At 47.4% G+C, this 26724-nt stretch overlaps 1 protein-coding gene across 1 annotated transcript in view; it reads left to right on the top strand.

Moving 5' to 3' along the window:
- The window catches only part of RP2 (RP2 activator of ARL3 GTPase), a 300342-nt gene that overhangs the window by 247049 nt on the left and 26569 nt on the right, over nt 1-26724 (top strand). The window lies entirely within an intron of this gene.

Below are 26724 nucleotides of genomic sequence, written 5' to 3' on the forward strand. Positions count from 1 at the left end.
TGCAATATATGAAGCAAAAGGTAACACTGGAGCTCCCCTCAACAAGGAATGTTTGAGGGATATGTTGCATGAAGAGTGCTGTGTGAGGACAAAGGGCAAGACACGGAAAAGCGTTAATACCAAAAGAGCCACTATACCTAGAACAGAAGAACTCCTCCACCACTACTGAGAGACAATCAAGCAGCTGTATCACGGGAACTGGAGCAGAAGAAGTGCTGTAGATCGAAAAGGCGCTGCAATGGCATCAAAAATAAACAAAAACAAAGGGACGCAGCCATCGTTGGAAGCATTCGCCAAACCTAGATAGATGACAGATGGCACAAAAATAACAACGCAGGACACACACACACAAAAGTGATACACCGGGGCGTATGGACCAGCAAATATTTGAGGCAATAGCAGAGCTGAAAGCGACGTTGGAATTCAGAATCAACGCAAAGAACATAGACGTAAACCTCATGAGACAGGACGTCGGAGCATTGACGGAACGCACCGGGGTATTAGGGAAAGAAGTGAAAGCTAATACAAGCAGTTGCAAGGAACACTCACAAGAAGTATCTTTACTGAAACGTGCAGAATCTGGAAAACGGGGCGGAAGAAGCGGGGGTCTGGGCGCGAAGAAATAATGTGCTGATAATTGGGCTCCCGGAAGGCCCGAACCCGACCAACTATTTGGAAGCTTTTGCAGGAAATCGTGGCAGGATCACTCACCCAAGGGTTTACTGTTGAAAGAGTGCAAAGGGCCCTAACAAGGAGACCACCACCCGGAGCACCGTCCAGGCCGATAATTGCCAAGATATTAAATTACAAAGACCGGGAGAGGATACTAGAACGCTTTCGGAAAGGAGGAATGATTCACTGGGCGTCAGCATCCATCACAGAATACCCACATTATACCTTTTTGGTGCAGAAACAGAGGATGAGCTACGGAGCTGTTAAAAGGAGGTTAATTGCAGCCAATCTCAAATATATGTTGCTGCATCTGGCGAAGATGAAGGTCCTGCATAAAGATTGTGCGGTTTTCTTCGAGGCCCTTGAAGATGTGAACACGTGGATGGACTTGCAAAACATGCCGATGAGGAAAGAAGACCAGAAGAGAGAGGGAAGTAGTAAGTGTCATGGTCATGAAGTCCGGGGCACAGGCATGCAGGGGTCGCATCCACAGGAGACCTGGGTGGACACTGTCCAATGAACAAAAGTAAACAAGAACATCCATTCAACACCAAAAAGCTTTTGGTATGGACATAGCACTTCAGATGCATTAACCTTGAACATTCCATCCATTAAGCAGCCTCAAGTGCATTCTTGGGTGTGGCTGCTAATGTATTGCCTTCGCACATGCCCACTCTCTAGGAGTGGCAGGGTGTGGCTGGTAAGCCTAATGGGCGTGCCCACCATCAGCTATATAGGCTGCCCTGATCCTCAAGAAGATGATTCGCGTTATTCTGCACTTGCAAGAAGCGTAACGCTCACCGTCGCCGGAGGTCAGACTGGATGCTAGTTCAGAGGGACGGTCAGTTTACGTACAACCTCGTGAGAATCAGACTAAACCACATGAACAGTCTGAGCCAATGCAAATTGGTGGATTACGAAGTCCCCTTACCGAAGCAGAAAGGGAAAAAAGAAGACAACAACAGCTTTGCTTATATTGCGGACAAGCAGGTCACTTCCTCTGAAGAAGAACAGAACTCGGGACACATCAATGCCAGACAAGTGTAGGGGTATGCTTGACGAGCATGAAAAAGGAATCCGTACAGACCTCACATTTAGTCCTTCCAGTTTTTTTGGTGAATCACAAGCAACCATAAAAAATACATGTCTTGGAGGCATATATTGATTGTGGATTTGTGGGTAACTACATTGACCAAGATTTGGCTCTCCGAATAGGCCTTCCTCTCCGACAGAAGCAGAAATCGGAAAACGTCACTGCTGTGGATGGTTCTTGTAAGGACCGGAGGGGGGGTCTGCACTTCCGCTCTCTATATGCTAGAGGGGAGGCACAGAGACCCCTGCCAAGATTCTCTATTACGGTACCAATGGACGAGCAATCAAGGCCTAGCTTCTCAGGAGGTGATGCGAGCTGGTTCTTAAGTACAGTGTAGTCCCCAAGCACCCACAAAGGAATGTCCACACACTGGGCCTCATTACACGGTAGGCGGTACCCCCTTACCGCATTCCGGGTCCGTGTTCCCGGAATGGGGGCTTACCAGGTAATTCCGACCCTGGCGGGACCGGTAAGTCCCCATTCCGGGAACCATTCCCCATTCCCATATGAGCCCCCATAGGGCTCAATGGGAATGGGGAAGGAGCTAATAACGGGCCCGCTATTAGCGGGCCCGTTATTAGCTCTAAAGTCCCTCAACGGGTCCCTTCCTTAACGCCTGGTAAAACCAGGCGTTAAGGAAGGGACCCACTAAGGGACCTCGTAGTAGGGCGGTAAGGGATTACCGGCACCGGTGCCCTTACCGGTGCCGGTAATCCCTTACTGCATACCGTGTAATGAGGCCCACTGTATGGGTTACAACACAGTCTTTATATAATTAATATTCAAGGTCATATACACGATCACGATAACTCACTTTGTACTCCGAAAATCAACAATGGCAAATATGTACAATTCTAAAGTGGTACCACTAACGTTATTAGATCTCATTAAAGTGCATACGGTCAGAATGACCTACAGATCAAAATAAAGAGGAAACCAGCAGTAGAGAGAGGAAGGAAAGCAAGATGGTTGAGCAATAGGCAGAATACTGGTAACTACCATTAAACACAGTTCTGTGTGGAGATCCCCCCCCCACCTGGGCAACCTGTAGAAGAAAGATACAAGCCCAGTCCATATATTGTTCACACTAGACTTTCCAATAGTTCTGCAACCCCAAAGTACCTGGCGTTGTAGCGTTCCACGTCGGGGAAATCGACAACCCTTCTTGAGTGCCCTCCCTTTAAGGCAGGAGTCACGGGTCGTCGAACGTCTGACGGAGAACAGGTCGAGCTACGACGGTGAAGTGGCCGCGTCGTTCCTAGCGGTGCTTGTTGACGGGGAAGCGTAAACCTCCTGCCAGGAGGAGGCGTGCAGGGCACCTCGGTGTCGATAGTTCTGGACGGCAAAGAGTTGAAGAACTGTGGCCCAGCAAGGGCGTCGAGTCATCGGCGTCTTTGTGGTCTTGGGTGGCGGGAAACCCACCAGTGGATGCTCCTCGGCGTGTCGACAGTCAGGCCTTCTCCAGCAGGATATAGCGGTGACGATGCAGACGAGAGCGTCCTTGGATCAATGAAGTTCTTAGGCAACAGGGGCACGGCGGCTCCAGTCAGCAACGGCGGTCGGCGACAGTGGTGGACAACAGTCCGTGCGCTTCTCCTTGGAGTTCCGCAGCAGTCCCCATATCGGGTCGGCAGCCTGTCGAAGTCTGTCTACCAGGGAGCTTAGGCAAAGATCAGCTGTGCACGATGGTCCCTCGTAGCTCGGGAAGAGGGCGCCTTACCAGGTCCTCTCTGTGTCAGTTCTTGAAGCACAGCAGCTTTCAGATTGGGAAGGAGAGCAACAGCAATTTTTCTCGTCCAGCAGGGCTGCAGGATCGAGCTTGAGTTACTCCAGTTACTCGTCGTAGTGGACATCAGCTTCTGAACACGATTCCTAGCAGTGAGTGGTCCCCAGATATACTGTTGATCTCCCATTCATTCCGTTGGGTCACACTCAAGCATCCAATCATGACTACGGCATTCATGCAGGCAGGCAGCCAAACAGGCACACAAGGCTTTCAGGCCATTCACTTCTCTCCAGACACTCACAACAAGTTATGTGTATTGGAACAAGTACCGAGCCATTCAACACTCAAAGCTGCATTCATACCGGTTTCGGGCAGGGCCGTCTCAAACATTGTGACAACCACCAGATACTAGACAGCCACAACATAGAATGCATATTCGTCACACACTCCATTCACCCAGGTCCCACCCACAGGCGTACCCACAACATACAGTTGTTCAGAAGGCTCCAGCCAGTCTGGTCGGCACTTCCCCACACTACCATATATGGAACTTCCACCCAACAGCCAGTCAGGGGGAAGGGACAGAGGCAGGGCTTCCCGGGACTTCGGGAAGATCAAGGTAACAGGTGATGGAAGGCAAGAGGCCATGGGGGCCATTTTGTCTCCATCAGGAATCTACCGATTCCAGTGACGGGGCCTGGGCATCCCAAAATGGAGGACACTCAGGGCACCAGTCATTTCAGCACAGAGCTGCCACCAGCCCATATCCTGCTCTGTGGGTCACGAACAGGTGCCCAAAAACATACACTAGGGGCACAGGGTTGCACCCCTACCCATGGGTGCCATAAGGGTATCCCATGGGTCTGTTCACCAAACCAAAAGAGAGAGAGCTGCACCGCCAGGAGCCCCACATGAACTCCTGCGCGGAAAACACAACAGAACACACGATAAAAAGCAATAAAGGACAAGGATATGGAGGCCCTGTCACTCCGATGCATTTCCAACATCACAGTTCTCAGCTATCATCCGGTCCGGTGACACAATACACCGAGAAAGTCAAGCTTCTGTGTCAGGACGGGCATCAAGAGGACATTACTTTCGATCTCATTGGTACTCCTCAGTTCCAGATGATATTGGGAATGCCCTGGCTGGAGACCCACAGTCCTAGGTTCGACTGGCGAAAACGAGTTCTGACATTTCCTCATGATCTGAAACCGAAGAAGAGAATCTTGTTGGGCCTCATCAGCTCCTTACCGCTTGAATACCAAGATTACCAGGATGTCTTCAAAAAAGAGCAAGCCAACGTTCTGCCCCTGCACAGACCCTATGATTGTCAAATAGATCTTGTACTCGAACCCCAGATCCCTTGCAGCCGAATTTACGCTCTGACAGAACAGGAAAATCAGCATCTCAGAACTTACCTGGATCAGTACCTGGCGAACGGTTTCATTCGCCCATCCAAGTCACCTGCCTCGTCGCCCTTATTCTTCTTGCCTAAAAAGGAGGGGGACTTAAGAACTTGCATCCACTATAGAGCCATCAATCAGATCACAGTAAAAAATCAATATCCTTTACCAGATACCAGAGCTCCTGGACCAAGTGAAACACGCTCAAATCTACACAAAACTGGATTTAAGAGGAGCATACCATCTTGTAAGAGTATAAGAGGGAGACGAGTGGAAAACAGCCTTCCACACGAAGTACGGCCTCTTTGAATACCAATACCAGGTCATGCCCTTCGGGCTATGCAAGGCCCCTGCGGCGTTCCAATTCTTTATGAATGATGTACTCTGTGAACTACTGGACGTTTGCACTCTTGCACTCTTGTTTACATTGACGACATTCTTATCTACTCAAATTCCATAGAAGAACATGTACGCCATGTCCGGGCAGTCTAAGAGGCAGTCTTAGAGAAGCTTCGACATCACCAATTGTATACCAAGTTGGAAAAATGTTTTTTCCATGTAACCGAGGTAGAGTTTCTCGGGTTCATGCTCACATCATAAGGCGTACATATGGATACACGAAAGGTGGATGCAATCCTCCAATGACCCTCACCAACATCCACAAAAGGAGTGCAAAGAGTGCTCGGATTTGCCAACATTTACCGTCGGTTTATACCTGGATTTTCACAAATTGTACATCCAATTACCTCCTTGTTAAAGAAAAATCAAAAGTTCCAATGGTCGACAGAAGCTGAAGAAGCCTTCCAGAAGTTGAAATTAGCATTCACTATAGCACCAGTCCTTCGACACCCACAACCAGACCTACCTTACATAGTTGAGACAGATGCTTTAAAAATAGCTATGGGAGCAGTATTGTCACAACGAGACCCTGAAACAGGATGACTACACCCCATCGCATTCTGGTCCCACACATTTTCAGCCCCCGAGTTGAACTACACAATCACAGATAAGGAATTACTGGCGATTCAAGCAGCATTCAAGGCCTGAACACATTACCTTCTTGGGTTGAGACATACGGTCACTGTCATCACGGACCACCGTAACTTGTAATACACGAAAACCGCCAAAGCACAATCCTCGCGTCAACTTCGATGGGCTCTCTTTTTCGCGGAATACGATTTTATTATCTCTTATAGACCTGCATATCACGCATGAGCGAAGAAAAAGAGGCTTTTACAGCATCCGACCCTGTGGCCATAATTCCTGAGGAAAGGATTCAAACCAGAATAGCTGCAACCACGTGTGTGGATGACCAAAGAACCAGTTTGCAATCCCTGATGGATCAATCAACACAACAGGAATGGCTGTTAAAAGGTGACCAGTAGACCATCGAAGACAATCTACCGTATTTCCAAGGACGATTATATGTCCAAGACTAAGAACTGCAAAAGCAAATCATCACAAATTACCATGATTCATTAGTGGAAGGACACCCAGGAATAGCCAAAGCTCACGCTAAGGTAAAACAAAACTACTGGTGGCCAACCTGGCGAAAAGACATCGCCCAATTTATTGAAACCTGCGGTGTCTGTGCACAACACAAGTCTCAGAAACAGAACCCCGCTGGCTTACTACATCCCCTAACAGTACCGCCAGCACCTTGGCATACCCTGTCGATGGACTTCATCACGGATCTTCCACCCTGCAATGGATACAACACCATATTAGTCGTCGTGGATTCATTCTCCAAAATAGCCCATTTCATCCTTCAGAAGGGACTCCCAACTGCGTCAATTCTCGCTTCTGTGTTCCTAGAACAAATTGTTTGATTGCATGGATTTCCATCAATATTAGTATCTGATCGCGGAACTCAATTTGTTTCTGCCTTTTGGAGAAAGTGTTGTGCGATTGCCAAAATTTATCTCCGGTTGTCCAAAGCCATCTCCCTCAAACTGATGGGCAAACTGAATGAATGAACCAAACTTTAGAGCAATATCTCGGGTGTATTTTGCAACAGTCAGAGGATTTTTGGAAAAATATACTCTGGATAGCTTAGTGTGCATACAAGAACTCGGTTCACACAAGCACAGGGCAAACTCCATTCTACACTGTGCATGGAAGACATCCGAGGACATCAGTATTTGATCCACCCGATACCCTGGAAATGCCAACCATAAAGAAACTTGCATAAAACCATCACTCAGGTCCTTAAGGAGGCGACAGAGAATCTGACCGAGGCTAAGGAAAGACAAAAACTGTTTGCTGATCGACATCGGAAGGAAGCTCCTGCCTACCAGATTGGAGAAAAGGTGTGGTTAGCATCCATATATATTCCCCTGAAGGGGCCAAGAGCTTTCCGCCAAGATACCTGGGCCCCTATACTATAAAGTCCATGATCAATGCTGTCGCCATGAAATTGGAGTTACCATCCCACATGAAAATTCACCCTGTATTTCATGTCTGTCTCCTTAAAACAATGAAATCCAATACAAGGCTTAGTTCTCCGCCAGAGCCCAAAGTAATAGATGGAGAACCAGAATATGAAGTCAAATCCATCCTGGACTCAAAGGGGGTTCGATCAAAATTGACTGGAAAGGTTACGGACCTCAAGATTGAACTTGGGAACCCAGTGAACATGTCCATGCTCTGCATTTAATCAGACAGTTCCATCGCAATAAACCCACCAAACCAAGCCTGGGAGGAGAACCACCCTAGAGAGGGGCCTTGAGGGGGAGTGCTGACATGGTCATGAAGTCAGGGGCACAGGCATGCAAGGGTCGCATGCACAGGAGACCTGGGTGGACACTGTCCTGGTGCCCTTGGCGCCAGGCTCATGAACAAAAGTAAACAAGAACATCCATTTAACACCAAAAGCTTTTATTATGGACATAGCACTTCAGATGCATTAACCTTGAACATTCCATCCATTAAGCAGGCTGCATTAACCTTGAACATTCCATCCATTAAGCTGCCCCAAGTGTATTCTTGGGTGTGGCTGCTAATGGATTGCCTTCACACGTGCTCACTCTCTAGGAGTGACAGGGTATGGCTGGTAAGCCGGCCCTAATGGGCGTGCCCACGATCTCAGCTATATAAGCTGCCCCGATCCTCAAGACAGACGCTTCGCGTTATTCTGCACTTGTACGCAGCGTAACGCTCACTGTCGCCTGAGGTCAGACTTACCTTTGAAGATCCTGCTTCATGGACATCCTGCTTCCTGCCAGCATACTTACCAACTGGGGGAAGCTGTTCTTACCTGTACATCTCTTCAGCGAACCAAGTTTCATCTTTACACTTTCCGGAACGCTGATATCTTCATCTTTGCACCGCAGCACGACACTCTCCATCGTCGACAGCAGCGCCTGCAAGGAAAAACGGAAGACAAGGTTAGACATTGAATAAACAGTCAGTTTAAAGTTGTGCTTCGCCATACTTCGCGCTTTTCCTTAAACCATCACTTACCTGCTGTTGACCATTGCGGTAGCATCCATCTTCCATCCGGCTGCGTCTCGCGTCTCAAAGCTGCATTGAGGCCACATTTCCATCTAAGGGAAGAAAACAGAAGAGAGACATTATTGCGGCCATAAATAGGAGCAACATATAAAGACATTAAACAGAACGAACAGCATCACAAGAGCTCAAGAAAGACTTACCAATCATAAGGAGAAGCATAGTTGCAGCTGGACTGGACAAATCCTCATCAGAAATCAGTGAAGGAACTAGATCCCATTCGATGAGCCCCTGCCAGAACTAGCAGGACGGAGACCTTATCTTCCATAAATCACAGGTGAGCTTTATAGGTCGGCGTATGCTCACAGAAACCGTACTTTGGGGTGAAGGGTTCGAGTGGTACATCAATCAGATTGACGCACTCACACACTCTTATCTCCACGCAGGAGCAGTATCACCACGTACCACCGCTCACAGCTTTTCTACTGAGGGAGAACCCTGAAGGGGTGATTCAAGTTCAGGGAGGGCTGCAACCATGCCCCAACACCTCCACAGAGACCAGGTGAGTGTTACAATAAGTGAAGCTGCAATTTGACTTTAATGTACTCTGGTTGGACAGGGGGGCTAATGCTTAATGATCCGATAGAGACACTTCAGCTGATAATTTATGTGTTTATTATTATTATTGTTGCTAGGTGCAGGAAGCACAGAGGTGGCTTAGCCATAAGCGGCGCTAGGAATCACACTATCAACCCATTTTGAATAGTTAGGATACTAGTAGTTCAGTATCCTCCTGCAGCATTCCGAGTATTGGCAATGGGCTGAGAAAGGAGAGAGATGCGGGGATGCCTGAGATTCAGTTCTGGAGCTGGGCAAGTGTTGGAAACAGTTGGGGATGGGGGAAGGTGTCATGATGCCTACCCCCGGGCATCCGGATCGTGTCCATCAGCCCCGGGAGCAAGCATCCAGAAATTCATTAAAACCCCAACAGCCCCGGCTGGGTGTTGTTTGGATTCAGTCCTGGCACCTTAGGTGCCAGGCTCATCATAGAAAACAGTCCTGGCGCCATAGGCGCCAGGCTCATAGACTTTACTTACCTTATGCAGACCATGCTGCAAATGAGTCCAAGCCAACGTGAGGCCTGGATGGGACTATTTTATTACAGGGACTATTTTTCACTCGGTGTGGTTCTGGGGAACTTCTTACCTGGGACTACTTTGCAGACTATTTAAACCACGCCCGAACAGCAGCCCATGCGTCGCGTTATTCTGCATCCAGCAGCGTGACACTCCCTGTGTCTGCAAGTCAGCATCCAGTCTTCTGCCACACCCGCCTCGAATCCGGAGATCCTAGACAAAAGGAAAAGAAAGGAGAAGAGGTTAGATCACGGACATTATTTGTTTCCTTACCTGATTCCGGACCCAGCACATCTCCGAGCCTGGAAAGGACATTATTTCAGCATGCGTCGCTTTGCCAGCAGCAGCGCCGCGTTATACTCACCAGTCCACCGCATCTTTCGACTCGGCGCTGCCTCCATCGTTTTCTTCGTCGAAATCCAGCACCTGAGGGGAAAACAAAAGGAATAACAAGGTGAGCCGAGAAAACCGACAAAGACATCTCTTTGCCACCATAGGCTTACCTGCTTTACCACCAGAGGTATTATTCTTTAATTCGCTGCATCTTCCTATGCCGCACCTATAAAGGGAGAGAAAACAGCAAGTTAAACTCATGCAACTTTTACCGGACAGTGTTTGGTAATACAGACTTGAACGCCATCAGCTGCCTCCAGGCAATATTCTTTTGGACCCGGCTGCAACCTAACGAGGGAATGGAACAAGAGTGAACATCAGACATATTGAACTCTTTGAACTTTATAGACACTGGAGTTAATATTCCTCCGGAACTCCTCCAGTACCTTCAACCCAGTGAAGTAACTGGTATCTACGCGCCCCTGCATGCCATGCAGGATGGAGAGCTCATCATTTAAAAACAAAAGGTGAGATTACCAAAAGGGGATATTGGAGGTGATTAGTGGGGAGAACGAGAACTGTTGGGGGGCCATCACTAAAGTCCACGGGTGGCTAAATCCCTTTTTCCACTTGCAGGAGAATACTTCTACGAGTCCAGCAGACAAGATTAGGCGGGCCAGTCCAGACTGTCATCTCTTCACTAAGCATCACGTTGGTGGAGACCGCAGCTGTCCGGGTCCGATCGACGCCCCTGTGGGAACCAGGTGACCGTAACAGAGGGAGAGGAGTTGGAGCAGTTAAAGGGAGGTTGGCCTACAGTGACGCATGGGGAAATAAGGGGGAAGTGTAAGGAGAGAGATGGGATGGGAAGGGACTGGAGAATATGGGAGAACTTAATATAACAACCTGGAACGTGAGAGGCTTGAACAGTTTTATATCAAAAGGAACCGGGTGATGACATAATTGAGAACGCAGAAAATAGATATAGCGCTTTTGCAAGAAACCCACTTGACTAAGGAGAGACAAGACATGATAGCACGGAAATGGAGCAGGGTAACTCTGGGCTCAACATACTGTGCATATGCCTGAGGGGTTCTGATCTGATTAGCACCATTGGTCCCATTCAAGCTCCTCCAGACCTATGTAGACAGAGATGGAAGGATGGTGATTATTAGGGGATTGGTCGAAAGTAGTGTCATTAATATGTATTCCGCAAACCAAGATACTGCAGCTTACTTTAGGTCTTTGTATCCTAAAATTAGCCCATATAGGGATGAGGCGGTGATACGTGTTGGAGATTTTAATTGTACTTTGGACCCGGCGATAGACAGATCAGATAGCAAGTTCGCTCACCCAAACCCGTCATCCAAAGCTTTGAATACACTGTTACATACACTTCAGCTTGCTGATGTTTGAAGAGAAATGTACCCACAAGACCGAGTATACTCACAACATACCGCCTCGAAGAACTTATACACGAGGTTAGATTATGTGTTTGTGGGGGAGGAAATAATGGACGAGTTTGCACAGGCTGAGTACAAAGCAAGGGTCCTGTCAGATCACGTCCGCTGGTCGTTACATGGCAGGTTCTTCCTCCCCGAGCTAGGATTCCTACATGGAGACTGAGGGTTGAAGCACTGAAAGACACAGGATTCCGAGAACAGTTGAGAACTGAGGTGAGGGAATATTTTGAGAACAACACTGGCACTGTAGACTCGACTGGCCCGCTGAGGGATGTCTTTAAAGTGGTGATTAGAGGGGCAGCCATATCCAAGTCAAAGGGGTTGCAAGAGGTTATAACACAGGATCTACAAAAGACAGAGAGGAAGTTAGAAACCATAACACAAGCAGGAAATAGATCATTAGAATAAGCTAAAGAATTGTCTCGCCTACATCAGGAGTGTAAGAAATACTGGGAAAGGTTAGGCAAGCTAAGTTACAAGAAATGCATTGAGAGACCACGCTAAAGACGACAAGCCGGGCAGGTTGTTAGCATGGCTGTATAGTAGCAAGACCACACGGCAGACTATTAGAGCTGTGAAAGGGATGAACTGGCAGTTATAGTTATACTTACAACAAAAACGCAACGTCCAGACATACGCTCAAATTTCTGGTTCAGTGATGAATTCGTAATACTCAGGTGTAAAAAAAGATCCCTTCAACACACCCATAAAAAACCTGTACCACTGACACTGCCAATGCATTCCTAAAAGCAAGCCAAATATACAAAGCAGCCATAATAGCCCATAAAGCCAACACTTTGAATACTCGTATCGATACTGCTGTCTCAAACACCAAAGAGCTCTTTACAATACTCCGAGAACTGGAGAATCCCATCCCACCCTCCACGCAGTTCAACTCTAGCAAAGACTGGTGCACAACCATACAGAATGCCCTAGCCTCAAAAATCCAGGTGCTTCAAGCCAAAATAGCTGCTAAAAGAAAACTATTGGCTAGCAAAAAGTCACCCCACCTACCCTTGACAGAGCCAGTGATAATACTAACACCTAATTCAGATTTACCCCAGTAAGTCAAGACCAACTGCTAGACACCATTGCCAAATTAAAACCCCCCACCTGTAAAGGAGACAGCTTCCCAGCACACCTAGTCAAACTGTGCGCCCCCACACTCACACCCATCATTACCAATTTTGTTAATGCCTCTTTCGGCACAAACACTGTTCCCACTAGCATCAAGGAAGCATGGGAGACACCACTCCTTTAAAAAAAAAAAAAAAAAAGCAATGCTGGATGCAACAGTCACTACGAACTAACGCCCCATAATGACCGTCCCCTTTTTGCTCAAAATAATCAACAAAATAGCCTACTCTCAAATCCAAGCCTACCTTGACCAAAACCACCTCCTCGGAGCTCAACAGTCGGGCTTCCATCCCAATCATAACAAAGAAACCCGCACTACTGGACCTTAAAATCCAGATGGACTCCATAAAAGACGCCGGAAATCTATGTATTCTCTTACTATTAGACCTGTCCACTGCGTTCAACCTAGTCGACCACGATAAACTATGTGCCACACTAGCCAAAGATTTTCAGTTCTCGCAAGAAGGCACCTCCTGGGTCAAATCTTTCCTTGTGGATCGAACATCCCAGTCTCCATCGGTAAGGAAGTCGCAGACTCCATCACAGTCCCATTAGGAGTCCCGCAAGGATCTTGTCTGTCGCCTACATTATACAATGTGTGTACCAAGCTATTATTTGCTGCCCTGGATGCCATGGGCGTCATTTATACAAACTTCACCGATGACACACAGATCCTTAACCCCATTACGGGTAACTATGACCAGGATACAACTATGATCAATAATTCAAAACTGGATGGCGATTAACAGTCTCTGCCTCAACGATGAGAAAACTGAGATACTCATCGTAGGCTCCACAGCAAAATTAATGCCTTATCTTCAGACTACTCAGCTATCAAAATCGATAGAACCTCCATCCCAGTACTAAAGCAAGTCAAAACCTTAGGTGTCTACTTAGACGCAAATTTTACAATGTCCAAACATGTTAGTACCTTGTCCTCGGCCACCTCCTACATGGCCAAACTGATCGCGTTAAACCGCCAATTCTCTCATTGTATCGAAGTTAGACTACTGCAACGTTCTCTTATTAGGCATCTCAAACACCAACCTGGCCAAAATGCAGTTGCTGCAAAATAAAGCTCTAGGCGCAGCCCTGTGACTAAAATATGAGACCACATTTCCACTACCAGGAGAGAAGCTCACTTGCTACTTATAAAAGCCAGAATCCTATTTAAAGCGCACTCTTCATCACCCATGAATGTCTCGCCAAGAAGGCACCCACGTACCTCAATAACACTGTGTCCCTGAACAAAACATCAAGAGTACTTAGATCTAACAAATATTCTCATTTATCTGTCCCGCGATACAAATGTACCAGACCCGGGGAAAGCAGTTTTCCAGTGATGGTCCCAAACATTTGGAACACCCTTCAATTACCCATTAGAAACTAGCCCTCACACCCCTGCTTCAAGAAATCCTTAAAAACATGGCTTTTCAACAAATTCAAGGCCACTGCACACGTTCCCCATCTGACAGATAGGTAAGGTGTACCCCCTACGTGACCACTGTAAAAACAATGATTCTAACTTTATCTACTGTAGCCTTTTCATAAAAGTATTTGATTGTAACTGTTCCCATCATGCAAAGATGTCTAACTACGCTGTGACACCCACAGGTTTTGGCTTATAATAAATGCAATAAATAGGATACCCAAGAGGGTGTTAATGAATGTTTTACAACTATTATAAGCAACTCTATAATGAATTTGTGAGAACAGGGTAGACGAATATACAAAAAGCATTATCTGAGATTAATCTACCCAAGCTAAATAAAGAGGACAGCCTAGAAATGCCCATCACGTTAGAAGAACTAGAGAGTGTGATAAATGAGCTACCAACCAGTAAAGTCCTAGGAGCGGATGGTCTCCCCAGGGAATTTTATAAAGAATATATGACCGAAATACTTCCTCCATTATTAGCAATGCTAAGCGAGGCATTAGATATGGGTAAATTGCCAGGGTCTCTGAGAGAATCGATAAATATCCCACCCCTCGAATCAAATAAGCCGGATACGGAATGTGGCTCATAGAGGCCCCTTTCATTGCTGAACTAGGACGGGAAGATTCTTACTGCAGTCATGGCAAAGAGACTTAGACCGGTCATAGGTAAACTTATATACCCCGATCAGACAAGATACATACCACACAGGAATATTACTAATAACTTGCATAGATTACACCATATAATAGATTATTCCCAGAGGGGTACACAAGAGGTGGCAGTCGTGTCACTGGATGCAGTGAAGGCATTTGACTCAGTCAGATGGCCGTGGCTGCTAATGGTCCTGAAAGAATTTGGTATTGGGCCCATATACATTGAATGGTTAGACTACTGTACAATAAGTCCAAAGCAAGAATTAAAACATGTTCCACAGTTTGAGAGCAAAGGCAGCTAAGTAAACACACGAGACGGAGCTGGCCATGGTCCCAGATGCTCTTTATACTAGCACTGGAACCGCTAGCAGTTTATCTACTGGAGGAATATGGAGAAGTGGGTATATGCACCTTGGGCTGGAGACACCTGATCTCGCTGTATGCGAATGATATGCTCCTATATCTACAGTACCCGAAGGAGAATCTATAATATGTCCTAGGCTTGATGGAACGATACGCGGCACTGTCGGCATAACCATGAACCCCCAGAAGTTGAGTCTGTGCCTCCTGGGAGCGTACGTGGGAAAACCGGTGCATAAGTTGCCAGTACTGCCAATTAAGTGTGAGGTAGAGGCATTCGGATACTTGGGACTAGATGTGTACCACGACCCTCAGTTAGAACATATACACAACACGGTGGAAGCGGTGAAAAAGATAGAGAACTGTATAACATTTTGGTCTAGGCTACCATTGTCTATGATGTGGCGGGCGGCTTTACTTAAGATGGTTGTGCTACCGAGACTGCTACATTACTTCGCAAATGGTCCGTTTGCGATACCAAAGACATTCTTTAGGAAATTGAATGGTATATATGGGAGCTTCATATGGCACAATTCTAGGTGCAGAGTAGCACTGAGGAAACTCCAGAATCCGTATGAGCAAGGGGGTTTAAAGTTGCCCATCCTTGAGGTGTATTTTAAGGCTAGTCAGCTGAAATTCATGGCTAAATGGCTTTCAGACGGACAGATACCGGAATCCAGGTTGCTATGTGCAGAATGTGCCCCGTTCTTTTTGAATGAAGTGATATGGTTGCCTGATTCACGCATAACCAGTGAGAACCTTCTGTTGGGCCTGGGGAGGAAAATATGGCACAGGGCATGTTGTGCGATGGGTATGGTAAAACTGTATTCCCCACAGATACCACTGGTGGCGCTCGAAGGGGTAGACTAACAAGTCAGGCGGAGATGGTTGGAACTCATGGGGGTAGCGATGGTGGGTGACATAGTAAAAGAGTGGAAGCCCAGGGAGATCGAGGAGCTCATGAGAGACTCAGGAGAGCACCGAGGGCAGCACATCACATATTCTCAACTCGTGAAGAATCTCAGGAGAAAGTGGCCAGAGACCGAGGTGCCCCTACAGCCGGACGAGATTGCAGAGACATTTTATGATCTGTCAGATGGGGGGGAACGAAGTCTCACACATATATATGAGCTATTGATGTCTAGGGGCGGGGAGGAAACGGGGAAGACAAGGCTGTCTTGGGAGGCAGACTTAGGGGAGCCAATGTCGGAAGAGATGTGGAAAAGAGCGTTGGAGCACCATAAAAAGGTGTCGAGGAATGTGCAACTACAACAGATCCAGTTATATGGTACCCACAGGGCATACCTGACCCCAAACAAAATAGCCAAGTTTAATCCAGCAAATGTACAGACATGCTCGAAGTGCGGGGATATATGCAGATCTAGTACATCTGTTCTAGGCATGCGCAGAGATTGTCACATTTTGGAGAGAAGTAGCGCAGACAATGGCAAAAGCAGAGATTACCTTGGAAGTGGGATCCCCAAAGGCTTGTCTATTGGGAGGTTTCCCGAGACCTAGAAAAGCTAAACATGTGAGCAAACTCAAGGATTTAGCATACGTAGTAGCAAAACGGAGAAAGGCAATGGGGATGTAAGGCAAAAACAAGACCAGCAGTGAAAGTACGGTGGAGGGATCTGCTAAAATGGGCCAATGCGGAGTCTGTGGTATGGCAGGAAGCGAGAGGTAGAAACCCAGAACAGGAGGAGGGAGGATTAGAGCCGTGGAGGCAATTAGTGGCTGATTTAGCCGTTTCGGAACAGGGTGCTCAGGATTTGTATTCGATGACACTGCAGAGGGAAGAGTTAGGGATTGAAGAAGAGAGGTACGAGAAGATGGGTGCGAGGTGGGCCGGGACAGGGGAGGCAGTTTCAGGGGGAGAAAACAGTTATAAAACAGAATGTTTAATGCTGGTATTGTTCCACAGTTGTAAAATGGAAAGGTTGTGTGTATAAAACCAATAAAAATTGTTTTAAAAACAAAAAAAACTTTGAGAATAGGAAACGTAAAACCGGGAAACCAGGCTGAAGAATCCTGCATTGTGTGTCGGAGGTACCCGGGGCCCTCCTGTGTCGATAATCAAGGCGGGGACAATCGCCTGCTACCATAGCCACCGTGTGTGGCTGCTAAAACAAAGCAGCGCCAGTGAAATCAACAAGCTTATAGAAATAACGGCATTATGTTTGAAATGGGGAAGGCTAGACCTGACGTTACGGGAAAGATCAATGGCATTAAGACGACCTTACTTCCTAAGTTGCTTTATGTCTTCAGTATGCTCCCTCTTCCCCTGATGGGTATTTTGTTGCATAATATAGACTTTCAAAACTTTTTGTGGGGAGAAGGGGGAGATCTAAAATTCCTAGAGATGTACTTATGAAGCCGGTGAGATTGGGAGGTTTTGTTTTTTCGAATGTTGCCTTGTACCATGGGGCCTTTACTTTGCGCACCCTACACTTATGGTTGCAGGATGATGATGCTAGTTGCCCGAACTGGGTTGATATAGAGAGGGCCGCTGTGCATCCAACCCCCTTGGACTGTCTCCTTAGTATGGAGAAAAATGTGGTTGTTTGCAAACTCTCTCCCCCCCCCCCCATTTCTAAGCTATGTTTTGAAAGATTGGAAAAAATACTGAGAGCTCTGGAGTCAAATCTCTTCTGAGCTCAGGGTCCTCAATTTGCAAAAACATAGCGATTCGATGTAATAATAAAAACTGTCATGGCTCTCTTGGCAATCAATAGATATTTGGAAGGTGGGACAAATCTATGATGGTACTTCGTTACTCAGTTTTAATTTCCTTAGATTTAAGTATAAGCTGCACCCACTAGAAATCCGTTGTTACCGTAAACTTTTTGAGGTATTTGCGTTATTGTTTGCTCCTCTGAATGCGACCTTGCATGCTGTCCCCATTATTCTACATTTATCTTGAAGTGCACCTCTTCTACTTTATATAAACTTCTTGCGCCGGCTGACATCACTTCTGCTTCAAAACAAGGTAGAGAAACATGCGGCCTCATTAGGGTTCCGGCAGTAACCGTGCCGGTGATACCGGCGGGTTGCTGCCGGACCCGTAATGATTTACTGGCACCTGACTTCCCAGTAACACTGGGGGATTACAACCCTGGCGGTCCGGAAAATCAGGTGGCGGTAAATTGTAAGTCCCCATTCCCATAGAGTCCCCTGGGAATAGGGACCACAGAAGAACTGGCACCGTTAATGATGGTGCTGGAGCTTCGGTGAAAACTCTACTGGTGGGTGCCGTTCCACCCAGCAGGTCTGAAGTGCCGGGCGGGTCTGCACCCGCCCGCAGAGTTGGAGTGTGCCGCTGCAGAAACAATGGTGCCAGTAAGCTTACCGGCACTGTTGTTTCCGGACCGGCAAACTTAGAATGAGGCCCATGTTGTACCGATTTGAACTTTATTCTTTCAGACAGGGAATGGAACCAAATTTGCGCAGGACCAACTAGATATAAAATTGATGTAGATCTACGATTTACTCAATGAGCCGTACATTGTATTTATTGGACTCCCTATAAAATGAAGCGTTGTGATCTCTTAGATGATGATGATGATGATGATGATGATACATGTTGGAATTGTAAGTCGGATATTGGCACTGGTTTACATATGTTTTGGTCTTGTCAAAAAATTAGTGATTTCTGGGAAGCTATATTGCAGCGCTTGGATCTTGTGTTGGATTTCCACTTCCACAGAATCCATTGTTGTGTGTGTTGGGTCTGTTTCCTGTTAATCCTGATTTGTCGGTTGACTCCCTCTTTTGGGCATATAGAGAATTGATGGTGGCGAAGAAACAAATATTAAAATGTTGAAAAAATTAACTAAGTCTTCTATTGATGGCTAGTTACATGACCTTTCTACTTTTTCAAGTAGGGAGTTTGTTACTTCTCAGAGATTGGAAAGAATTGACAAATACTCTGCAATGTATGTGTTTAATGAGTTACATACTAAAGGATCCCCCCCCCATTTTTTCTTTTTTTCACTTCCTCTCTCTTCCTCTCTGTTTTCTGTTGTCTGTCTCTTACTTGTAAATACTACTTTTCTATTTTTAAGGATGCATTGATTTGATTATATGTTTTACATGTTTAACTTTTATTATACGTGTTCTGCTTGAAAAAATCTTAATCAAATAAATAAATAAATAAATAAAGAACTCAACACAGCCAGTGAGTTTGGGAGACCGATAGCAGACTGGTCTGTGTTAAAGCCAAGGTTGCAAGCGGCAACGTTTTATGGAGAGCGCTGAAACGAACAGTGTATGAAACGCATGTGATAACCAACGTGAGTAAAATTGAAAAACAAATGAGTGATTGAACTTTGAAACCAATTTACGATAACTTTGACAGAGTGGTCCGGCACCGCAAGCATGCTCATTCGAAGGTCTCTGTAAAGTATCCAACTGAGAGTTGACAAAGATGAGAGTGGCAAAGAACTGTGCATCGAAGTGGTCCTGTGGCGGGTGAAGGAAAATCCTGTGCACAAGTCTTCGATGTTGATACTGCCAAGAAAGTTGATGAAGTTGGTCCAAGCCCGAACGAGGGAGATCAATTGAAAGGTTTTGGGTTAAAGCAAATTTGTGTTCAAGTGGATTAAATTAGACAGAGCAATGTGCTAAAACGGATATGAGCCCAGCTAAGGGGGATCCATGGTCAACCGTGAATCACCCAAAAAACTGGATACATGAGAATCCTATGAGCATCGTGTTAAAGGGGTTCTGATCCCAGCTGAGGGGGATCTGAGATGAATGGTGAATCACCTGAGAAATTGAGTATGTGTGCAATCCTGAGAGGAAAATAACGTATTATTTGTTTGTCATATCAGGCCCTCTGAAAGAAGAGACTTTGAAAGGCAAAGAGACTTGGGCATGGAAGGCCCTGATGCTAATGGTTGACGTGCATCCTTGTGCTAGAGAAGCCAGAGACCTATGTTAAGCTCGAGTAGGCCGCCTTGTCCTGTGCTGAAAATGTGGGGAAGCGGGGCCAACAGCATGAATATCCTGACATATCATTTCTTGAACACTTCTTTCTTTTGCTTAACATTGTTTCCCACAATATTTGTATTTAGAGGTAAGGATTGGCAATAGGTTTATTAGTATAGCACCTTTTATTTTGACAAGACACCACTAGGACTTCGTTAATATTATTTGATGCTCATAGCTTGCTCCCATCTTTACGTTTAGGATTAGGTAGATGTTTTTTAAACCCTTTTTGAAGTTCAATAAACACCCTTGAACTGTGTTCACGTGTCTGTCTTACTGTTGATACCATGCCACTCTTTTTTTTATTTTAAATATGTTTATTTTAAACCAAGGCAGGGTGACAACGATACAGGGTAAGCAAAACATGTAAAGCATTTTCAACAATTCCCTCCAAATCCTTGCCCGCATCCCCTCTGTCCTTAGTTCCGGGACACTTCCCATTGATTTGCCCGTTCTGTGGCTCCTTCAGCTATCTTCCCCTTTCAGGGAACCTCCCGGTCTCTCATGGCCCACCGGGTATTGATACGCTTGTAGGTCAATGCAGGGAATTTCTGGTCATACTCCATCACTGGGGCCCAAGTGTTCTGAAAGCGGTGGAGGACTACGGCCCTTGCCGCTGTTACCTTCTCCGCGATCAATATATCCCAGAGTTTCCCCCACCGTTGGGATATGAAAGGGCCATCAGGGGCTTTCCAGAAGCGGGCGAGCACTATTTTCCCTGCTAGGAGGCATTGAGTCAGCAGTTTAGCTCTGTTTCTGGAGCGTGGATAGATCCCGGGAACCAGGACCCCTAGCAGAATGGGCTCAGGCTCCAGCGGGAGAGCTATCTGTGTAATCTGTTCAATGGTAGCTAAGCATAGTGTCCAGAATTGTATCTTTTGGCATGTCCACCACATGTGGAGAAAGGAGCCCGGTAGGCCACACCGTCTCCAGCAAGCATAGTCAACAAGGGGGTTCATATGATGGAGCCTAAGGGGGGGGTAATACCAGCGCAGCAGGATCTTGTATGCGCATTCCCTGTTGGCAACACAGGTGGATAAAGTGTGTGCTTGGGTGCAGATATCCACCCAGGCCTGGTCCTCAACCGGGTGTCTCAGGTCAGCCTCCCACTGGGCCAAACATTGGGTTTTTGAAGCCAGGAAGTCCCCTAGGAATCGCCTATACAGGGTAGAAATCCTGCCTCGGGCAGGTAGGTCCTTGAGAGTTAGTTCGAGGGGGCGCGTAGCCGCCCGGAGGGTTTGGGGATGGGAGCACCAGTGACGTAGCTGGATGTACGTAAATCTGTCTCTTTCCTGAAGTCAGAACGTTTCCTTACATTGTTCAAATGTGCGGGGTAGGTTTCCCGATTACAGCTGTTCTAAGGTTTCGAGGCCTCCCTCTATCCAATTCTGGAAGTTACAGGGTTCGCCCCGGGTGAGAAGGTTGGGTTATGGAAGATTGGTGATAGGGAACTCGGTCCTCTCAGGATTCCCTTATGTTTTAGTGCCCAGTCCCAGGACTTCAGGGTATGTTTAGTCGCCAGCAGGAGTCCCTTCCATCGTTCTCTGAGGGGAGGCGGGATATGTGGAAGAAACCACAGGGGGAGCGGGAGCCGTGATTGCTCCAAATCCACCCATCTGGAGCAGTCCGTGGTTATCTGCCACGCACGAATGTGTGCCAATTGTGCTGCTACCCTGTAGGACTGTAGGTCGGGGACCCCCAGCCCGCCCAGTCTTGCGCTGCCTAGCATTGTTTTTTGGAGGATCCACGCTTTTTTGCCCCTCCAGATAAACCTGAGCATTTTCCTCTGCAAGTCGCGAAGGGCTGGTGCTGGGTTCGCTACTGGGAGGGAAGAGCAGGCGTAAAGGAATCTTGAGAGTAAGTTCATTTTGCAGGCTGTTATGCGTCCCATCAGTGAGATTTCTTGGTTCGTCCAGCCCTTCAGGTCCCCTTCTAATTCCCTGAAGAGCCGAGGAAAGTTGGCCTGGTGCGTGTCTTTCGGGTTCGCGGGAATGTGGACTCCCAGGTAAGGGATGGCCCTCCTCTTCCACGCAATTGGACACATCCGGGCCAGCGCCTCCCGCTCCTCCGGGGAGAGGCGATGCCTAAGGCCACCGATTTAGTGAAGTTAACAGAGAAGCCGGTAACCTCCCCATAGCTGGTTATTTCAGTCAGGGCATGCTTTAGTGAGGAGCGGGGTTCCGAGATCGTGAGCAACACGTCATCTGCATATAAGGCCATTTTGTGTTGAGATGGACCGACCTGGGGGCCCTTGATGTGGCTATTCAGCCTGATCCTCTGAGCGAAGGGTTCCATAATAAGTGCAAAGAGCAATGGTGATAGCGCGCAGCCCTGTCTGGTTCCGCAAGTTAGGGGGATTGGGGCGGAGAGTGAGCCGTCGATCCTCAGGAAGGTCCTTGGGGATTTATAGTTGGCCAGTACCATAGCCTGGAACGCCGGGCAAACCCAAAGGCCTCCTGGGTGAGGCTCATAAACGACCAGTCCACACTGTCAAATGACTTGATGGCATCTAGGGCCATCAGTACCAGCCCCTGGGAGCTTTGGGACGCGAGGTCTACCAAGTTCAGGGCTCTGCAGACGTTGTCTCCTGCCGCTCTGTTCAGAATGAAGCCTGCCTGATCGGGGTAATTATATCAGTTAGTATGCGTGATAGACGAATTAGCAAGGATTTTGGAGTATAGGTTAGCGTCTATATTCAGTAGGGCTATTGGCCTATCGGAGGCCGGGTCCCTCGGATCCTTCCCTGGTTTAGGTAGGAGGACAGTGGTGGATTCCTGCATTGAGGGGTTTACCAACCCTGTTTCCCTAAAGGAGTTGAAGAGTGCCACCAGAAGGGGGACCAACTGGGGTTTGAATATTTTGTAGAACCTGGAGGAGAATCCTTGGCTCCAAGCTATGGAATGCCCTCCCTATCACCATCAGATCTGAAGATTCTTTTAACGCATTCAAGTCCAAAACAAAATCATGGCTCTTCAATCAGCATTGAAACATGCTCTGCACACCACAGCCATACTAGCGTCGGCCCACTTATGTCGCCTGCTGTACACTTTTGTCTATATGTCTCATGTAAAACATTTGCTCTGTAAATTATGTATATTGTTATACTTGCTGATTATTATGTATGTACATTTGCCCGTGCTTGAAATTATGTATGTTTATATGCTCTGTATGTAACTCTGCACAAGTTGCGCCTTGATGCCTCTGGGCCTGATGGTGTGTGTTACAAATAAAACAAATACAAGTACAAATGCAAATCCGTCTGGGCATGGGGCCTTGGATTTAAGGGGCTTAATGGGTTCCTTGACCTCCTCACCTGTAATCAGCGCCTCTAGGCTCTCTCTGGTTGAATCGTGTAGTCGGGGGAGGGCTGCTCCCCGCAGATATTCCTTCTGTTTAGCTTGGTCCCGCGGTGGTGCTGTCATTACTTGGGATAGGTGGTCCAAGGCTAGCTGTTGTTTTTTCAGTTCCGCATATTGTATCACTCCATGTGGATCACAGAGTCTGATGATGGTGTTGGCATGTTTTGTTTTGGCTAGTTTGGCTACAAGTAGCTTGTTCGCCTTATTGTTCTTCGCGTAATAGAATTGTTTGGCCTTGGCCATGAGTTGTGCGGTGTGTTCGGTGTAGTGGGCCTCTAGCCTCTTTCTGGCAATGCGGATGGCTCGCTGTGTAGTGGGGGACCAGCCTTTTTCCTTGTGAGTTTCCTCCGCTACTTTGCGTTCCTCCTCAAGGACAAGCCGGGCCTGACGCCTGTTGCGATGCAAGGCCACCCCCTGTGCGATCAGATCTCCCCTAATCACCGCCTTCAGGGCATCCCAATTGTTTGCCGGGGAGGTGTCTGTAACTGGGTTTTATCTGAGGAAGTTTTTGATCGCTGTTGCGGTTCTGTCTCTTAGCACCATATCATTAAGTATTGGATCGTAAAGAGTCCATCTACGTGGAGAGTTGGGCTTGGGTTCGTGTGCCCGGATCTCCTTGATTACTGGGGCGTGATCAGAGAGGATTCTCGGGCAGATAGACACTTCATTGGCATAGGCAAGCGTCTGGGGGGATGTCAGGAGGAGGTCAATCCTTGAAAAGGTTTGGTGAACATAGGAATAGAAGGAGAAGTCTTTTTTCGGAATGGTGAAGCACCCGCCATGAGTCCACTACTTCCAGGGATCTGAAGAGACGTAGGAGGCTGAGCGCCTGAGTAAAATCTCCGGAGGTGGGAGGGGTGTGATTTATCTTTCGTATGGTCTGGTACTCCATTGAAGTCTCCCCCGATTATGGCTTGGCCTTCTATGAAGCGAGAGAGGGAGGAGCCCAGCGAGTCGTAGAAAGCTGTTTGCCCAGAATTGGGAGCATATACGGAAACAAAGGTGTACAGGTCTCCCAGCAATGACATTTTATTGCTATAAATCGACCTTCCGGGCATGTTTTTGATTCCAGGACTTGGGGGTTTATTCCCCTCTTGAAAAGGATCACAGTACCTCCCTTTTTAGAGCCTCCTGAGGTGAAGTACTGGAGTGGGTATGGTCGGGAGCGGAGGCGCCCCAAGTCTGCCGGTAGTTAGATGAGTCTCCTGAAGCAGGACCACCTCTGTATCTTCGTCCTGAAGTTTTTGTAGGATCGACTTCCGTTTGGCAGGAGAGTTCAGCCCATTGAAGTTGAGAGAGAGCAATTTTAGGTTTTGATGCTCCTGGGCTAGGTCTCTCCCCGTTGCGGCGTCAGGGGGGGGAAGAGGTCGGAAGGGAGAGGGTTAACTGCCATCTCGAGTGAGCGCTAAAAGTGTGTCATCCTGCTCTTGGGGTTTTAACACAAGCCTCCAAAGGGAGGCTGTAACTTTAACTGGCGGGGGGCCGACATTGTAGGTTCGGCCAATCCCCTGGCCAACCGGACCAATCGAATAGATCGAGGAAATGTGGGATTGCAAGGACTCATAGGTCGAATGTACCTTGGAAATGGGCATGAGCTGTGGGTGGGGCACGCTGCAATGGTTGCAGTTGTTCTTAAACTGGGTAAGAATTAGTGATTTTCTTTAGGATAGAGCTGGATAATTGGTGAAGGCATGAGGCAAGGTTCCGCAGGATGTGGTCTTGCACCCGATTACCTCCTCCTATTGCTCCGCGGCACCTTCGACCAGGAGGATCGCCTGGGCTTCAGGGAGGGAGCAGCTCCAGTGTCATTGGAGACCTCTGGGCTTGGTGAGGGGGCCTCTTTGGATGCGGATGGCTGCATGATTTTGTTAGCATCTTCGAGGTGGCTGATTGTCCGCAAGGTGCCATTGTATGAGAGCTGTAAGGCTGTTGGAAATAGCCATCTATATCGAACTTGGTGCTCCTGGAGGAAGAGAGTTGGAGGCCGGAGAGATTTCCTCTTTTGAAGCGTAAGGAGCGAGAGGTCTTCATAGATCTGGAGAGGTGAGCCCAGAAAGGAGATTTCATCTTGTGAGCAGCTGATTGCTGAGATGGCCTCCTTTGTGGTGAAGAAATGCACCCTGGTTATGACATCTGGGAGGAGGTCCGAATCCACTCCTCGACGTGGTCGCAGCCTGTGGATGCGATCCAGCAGGAGTTGTGTTTTGTCCATTTGTGGGAGCAGGGATTGGAAAAAGTCCCCTACATATTCCGCTAGATTTTTGTCCGGAACAGAAGACGGAATCCCCCGGATCCGGAGGATATTGCGCCGGGCCCTATTTTCAAGATCTTCCTGTTTAAATTCGAGGATTTCACATTTGTCTTGTAAGGTTCTGATTGAGCGTTGGATTTCCCTAATGTGGTTGTATGGTCCTGAGAGCGGTCGTCGATTTCCCCCAGTCTTTGTTCCATCTCGGTCACCCTTTGATCGGTATGTTCTACCTTAGTGGTGAGTTCCGTCATGCAGGATCTAAATTCAGACTTGATATCAGCCATGAAAGCCAATATGTCCCCGTTAGTGGCAAGGGCTCCTCCTTCTTCTTGGGGTTTTTGCGGGGTGAGCTTGGAGGGGTCGAGTTTCTTTCCCCTATCCGATGACGTAAACATAGTGGCGATATCCGAGTTTTTGCCAGCTTTTGATTGTTTAGCCATAGTGACAGTTCGGAGAGGAGGTGAATGTTGCTGAGGTTTCCCGTTAGCATGAGGTTCGGGAGGCTATTGGCTGAAGCCAGGGCGTTGTGATTCTGTAATTTGTTGGAGTGGGAAATTCGGTGCCTTGGTTCGAGTCCTATCAATGTGGGCGTTTGCGTAGGTTGCGGCCTCCCAGTGCCGGTTGAGGAAGAAAGGGAGACTATGGCTCCTCAAGTAAGGAGTGGGGGTGTGATGTCGTTCCTTGCTCCTTGGGATGGGGTGGAGAAGGGGGGTACCATGCCACTCTTAAACATGTCTCTGATAAAGTAAAATGGCTATGTAGCAATCTGTGTGATTGCAATGCTTGTTGTGTACAGTGAAACGTATTTGTTGCACTTTGAAAATAAGGTGTCCTCATTTTTGCAGCGCTTGATAAAGCGGCATGAGAGTGCTTGGAAACATGTTGCAGATGTATTAAGGAGCTGTTTGTTTCGGTGACGATTAAAAGCTTTTGATGTTGAAGGTTAGAAATTGAATTGTTTAAAGCACATGGTCATTGGAGTCTTGGGGCAGTTCCATTTACGTCCGTTGGTTCACTAACCAACCTGCGCCCCCTCATTGAACAGGCATGAATTCTGAAACTGCATCTGAGCTCCTCCATGTTTCCTCCCCACATGCTCTATAAACTTTCTCAAGCGGCCCTCCACTTACTTGTTTGCTATATTAAACTTTACATTCAACTAAATGCTTCACAAGCGCAAGGCGGTCCTTGGGGGAGCAGTCTTCTGTTAACCCTAAAGTGCCATCAAACGTTCATTGTCGCCCAGGAAATTATTCCC

This window comes from Ambystoma mexicanum, chromosome 7p, assembly GCF_040938575.1.
Source record: "Ambystoma mexicanum isolate Mex_15411 chromosome 7p, UKY_AmexF1_1, whole genome shotgun sequence".
In the NCBI taxonomy this organism is placed as follows: Eukaryota; Metazoa; Chordata; class Amphibia; order Caudata; family Ambystomatidae; genus Ambystoma; species Ambystoma mexicanum.